Source organism: Pteronotus mesoamericanus, unplaced genomic scaffold, assembly GCF_021234165.1.
Source record: "Pteronotus mesoamericanus isolate MK-2021 breed Mesoamerican mustached bat unplaced genomic scaffold, CSHL_Meso_final scaffold_408, whole genome shotgun sequence".
In the NCBI taxonomy this organism is placed as follows: Eukaryota; Metazoa; Chordata; class Mammalia; order Chiroptera; family Mormoopidae; genus Pteronotus; species Pteronotus mesoamericanus.
Window position 1 is genome coordinate 957,633 of NW_026555315.1, and position 4,509 is coordinate 962,141.

The window sequence follows — 4,509 nt, forward strand, 5'->3', positions numbered from 1 at the left end:
CAGGGTCCTTTCTCCGCCTCTGCCTCGTGGCCGGAGTGTTGGCAGGTGAAGGGCCCCCACTGACCACTCGCCCTCCACGGGACTTCGCTGACGAGGCATCTGGCTGCCTCAGATGGCCCAGCGACAGCCTGTCGACATCAACGGACGGACGCGGTCTGGCTGTCCAGGATGACAGTGAGATCACTGAGCAAAGGCACTTGGGTGGCAGGCCTGTGGCAAGAGTGGCAGCTGCGCAAGGGCCTGCCTGACTCGCCGAGCCCCTGCAGCAGCCCCAGAAGCTGCCACCAGGCCCCGGGTCCCTGGGGAAGAACATTGGAGAGGGTGGCCCTGCCATCCTTGTCACAGTCGGGGGGCTGGGTGCGCCTTGGGCCGAGGGGTGCAGCGCAACTGCTGGGCTCCCGAGCGGTGGCCAGCGCCGAGTCAGCTGGGTCACGGAGCAGCTGGCCCCTAAATCACTCTGGGTCGGCCCAAGGGGGAGGCTTCCGCTCCAGGTGGGTGACTGGCGCTCCCGCTGTGACCTCCGCGGTCTGTTTCCTCTTTCCTCCTCTGCCTGCCCGGCCTCCCTGGGCAGCCTCCTCTCTCGGGTGGAGCCTCCCAGCTTCCGGAGGCCTCCGTGTGGGAGCAACAAATGCCTTTGAAAGGAGGCTGTGGAGTCGGGGAGCTCTGGCCCCAGAGGACTGTGGGGCAGGCGGCTGAGAATCCCAGAGCGCCTGCATCTGGGATGGAAAAATGGGTCTTGCTGTGGTGGGGGGGGGCAGGTATGAGCCCCGACGTCTCCTCCACGTCAGCCCCAGTAACTTATCCCAGCCCCCCTGGGCGGCTTTTGCTTTTGCCCCGCGCCCCTCCCTCCCGCAGCGTGGTCAGCAGAGAGGCATGTCCCACTCGCCCCTTCACCCCGAACCCTTGCCGGAGAGACACCCCCTTGGCTCTGCTCCCCTCCTCCTTCCCGTTCACTGGGCTCCCAGCCACCCCGATGGGGCCTGTTTAATTGATTCAATTTGTCCAACAGTAATAACACTCCACAGATGTCAGCCTTCCAGCTCCCCACCCCCAGGGAGCCGGCAGACACCTGCCAAGGACCTGCGGCTGGGAGCCCTTCCAGGGGCCATTGCAGGCTGTGGGGGAGGCCCCTGACCCCTGTGCTGCCTGTTGAGAGCTGGAGAGGCCAGCCCGGCGTGCAGGAGCTGTGGAGCCACTGTGGCTGAAGGAGCGCGCTGGAGCCTACACGTGGCGAGGCCCTGGGAAGGCTGGTGAGAGCAGAATGTCTTCCTCAGGGAATGGAGGTTCCCCCCCCCCCCAGACTCCCAGGTCCGGGCCCATGACCTTGGAGATGTCTCCCGTTTTGGTCAAGCTGCTGTCCTCGAGCCACCGTCAAGGCCCATCTTCCCCATCAACATCCTATCAACGCGGACATTGGGGGGTTCTAGGTCAACGGAGTGTGGGAGGGGCACTGAGGATTCTCTGGGGTCTAACCCCCTCTCTTGGTGGCTTTGTCTTGGTGGTCCCCTTGGTGGCCACCTGGTGGAAGAAAAGGAGTTGAGCCTCCGGCAGCAGCTGGGAGGGGACCTCAGGCCCTAGTCTGGAGTTGGGGAGACCAGTGTCCCCAACCGACGTGGCTCTGCCTGCCTTCAGGGGGCTCTGTGCGGCCACCACCTCACTGGGAAATGCTTCCAAGAGGTTTGGGGTGGGGGAGGTGGGAGGCGGGGGGCTGGCCAGGCCTGACCCCCAGCCCAGCCCAGTGCCCTCAGTCCCTCTGCAGGGCCCTGGTTCCTGTAGCCACCGCTTCCCACCCAGGGGGAGGCTGCAGAGAAGAGCCGCTGAAGAGGGAGGGGGATTTAGGAGTTTGCACAGCTGGCCAGGCTGACGCAGGGGCTTCTGCCCCACCCCCCACCCAGCCCCATCTGGGACGAGAACCCCCAGCCGGCCGTGATTAGAAAAGGACTGTCATTTAGAATCAGGCTCAGGTTAGCGAAATCCGGACCCCTAGTCTCCCCTCCTCGGCAATCTCCCACGTGCTCCCTCTCAGGAAAAATCAAAGCCTTCTACCATTGATTGGTTACATTGTAGAAAGACCCCAAGCTCATTTTTTATGGGCTCTTTTGCACAATTCCTAGGAGGCAGGGAGAAAGCAAGGGTAAGGGAACCGAGGGAGAAAGAACTGAACGGGCTTGTCCAAGGTCAGCCCCTGCGCGGGCCGCGTTTCAAGCGGTTGATTCTTTCCCCTACGTGTGAGCAAGATGGGGGGCGGTGGGGAGGGGACAACGAGAAGGGCCGGGGTCCGGAGCGGCCACCTGCGAGGGGCGTCGGCCACGGTCAGCAGCCCCCCAGCGGCTCCCGGCGGCCCAGACCAGGCCTCGGGGCTCCGGGGTGGGGGCGCCCCTGGCGCCGCGGAGGAAAGAACAAAAGGGAGCCCCGCCCCCTCCGGGGCTGGCCTGCTGCGGCCAATCGGCACGGTTGCTGCCGATAACACCCTCTGATTGGCTACACAGAAGCCAATCGGGTGCCGGGGCCGCGAGCCCGTGCGGCCCCACGTGGGGCGGTTTAGTAGAGGCAGCGGGTGGGGCGCGTGGGGAGCGAGCGCGCCGAGCGGACCAGACGGCTCACCGCGCCCCGCGCCGCTCCGGGACCCCCGCTCTGGGGACCCCCGCGCCGTCCCCAGTTGTCCCTGAGGATCCATCCGTGAGAGCCCTTCGCGCACGCAGCGCGGTGCCACCTCGGTCTTCTGCTGTGTTGGGGCCGGAATCGTGGCTGCCCCCATTGCACACGCGGAGGTGAAGTGACAACCTCAAAGTCCCCAGCCTGTTAGAGGGAGAGGCCGCTGGGGACCGGGTTCCCTGATCCCTCAGTTCGGAGCGGGTCATCGCCGCCCCCAGGGCCCTGGGCGCAGTTCTTCACCCACCGCTGTATCCCCAGAGGACTGCGCCTCAGGGAACCGGGGCGGAAGGAGCGTGCCCGCTGGGCTTGGCCGGGGAGGCTGAAGCAGATCGGGAGGAAGGAAGGAAGGCCCGGCCTGCGGTTGGGTAGTGGAGGGGCCAGGCGACATCAATATTTCATTGATTGGGTTAGTTATTGACACCTTCTACTATAGTGTCCTGGGGGTACAGACAGAGGTGGCCCCAGGGGAGGCTTGGGGGTTAGCCTCGCTTCCAAGCTGCTCCAAGAAGAACATACAAGACTGTCCTTTGATATGGGCAGTTGACGTGGTCCTACCTTTTCAAGGCACCCTCAGACCGAGTTGAGTAAGTGGAAAATGAACGGAGAGGCGGTGCCGTACCCAGGCCCAGCCACAAGGGGAGCTGTTACCACCCCAGACCTGGGGAGCCGCTGCAGCCGGAGACGAGACCCAACCAGCGGGAGCTGTGACCTTGGGGAGAGGGACACAGCGACCTGGCAGCGAGGAGCCCGGTGATTGATACACTGACCTCGCTGTCCTCCGGTCTGCTCCTTTCCTCCCTGGGCTCCTCACTGGCAGAACCTGGCCGCGGCGGGGCAAGGGGCCCCCTGACACCGGGCCTGCAGCGCTGCGCCGGGCCGCCCCGGGCCGCAGGGCAGGGCCGGGCCGTGGGGGCGCGCCTGTTCTGAAGTGGGAATAAAAGCATCTCAGAGACGTTGCTGTTTCGTGGGCAGTAACATAGAGTCTAAGTGAAGCCCGCGGGCCTCGTAGGCAGAGGCAGCATGGAAACGGGCGGGCAGGGCTCCGCTCGGCTCGGCCCGCCCCTCGCCCCTGCAGAGCCATCCCGGGCCTCTCCGCGAGCCGAGCGGGGGACGTCCTGCCAGTGACACCGTCCGCGCAAGCAGAGCGGTGGATCAGCAGCCGGCCTGCCCACGCCGTTCCGCGCCGCCCCTCCAGGAGGCCCCCTGAATGCTCCGTTTTTACTAAGCAGCCCTCGCAGGGCACGGACGGCCGGGCACGCCCTGGAGGGTGAGCGGGCGTGCGCTTTCCCGGACGAGGTCTGAGACCCGGTTCCCCGAGGCACGGAGCGGTCCTGCCCTCAGCACACCTTGCCCCAGCGTGCCTCTCTCGACCCAGCAGGGGCTCAGCCAGCGCGCCGGTCCCGCTAGGCAAGGCTGTGTTCCAGAGCTGAAGTTGGTGGGTCCACAGCACGGCCACACACAAGTTTGGGGTGGGGCAGCCTGAGCTAAGGGTGCTCGAGACGTTGTGAGGCCGAGGGGGGGCTCCTGGCCAAACAGGGATGAGGGAAGGAGGTGGTCCCTGCGGAGCTCTGAAGGGCAGGAAGGAGATGGAGCTGTGGGAAAGGCCAGGAAAGGCCAGGGGCGCAGAGGTGAAATTGCAGCGCCGAGGGCGTGGCACCCGCGACGGCGGAGCCAGGGTCCTAGGCAGGCACCCCACCTCGATTTCCCTCTGTCCTGGGGTGGTGGTAACGGGGCTACTGGGCAGGTGAGAGAACGCAGTGACGTGCTCCGCCACTCCGGGCTCAGCACTTGCACATGAGCAGCCGTCACAAGCATTTGTTGTAATCGGGGAGGGGGTGGGATTGGATTCAAGGA

The 4,509-nt window shown here is 65.5% G+C and overlaps 1 long non-coding RNA gene across 1 annotated transcript; it reads left to right on the plus strand.

Annotated features, from left to right (window-relative positions):
- The first annotated feature begins 2,642 nt into the window (after nucleotides 1-2,642).
- LOC129086481 (uncharacterized) lies at nucleotides 2,643-3,603 on the plus strand. Its single transcript, XR_008530817.1, has 2 exons — nucleotides 2,643-2,771; nucleotides 3,220-3,603. It is a non-coding gene; the product is annotated as an uncharacterized LOC129086481 (long non-coding RNA).
- Nucleotides 3,604-4,509: the final 906 nt, after the last annotated feature.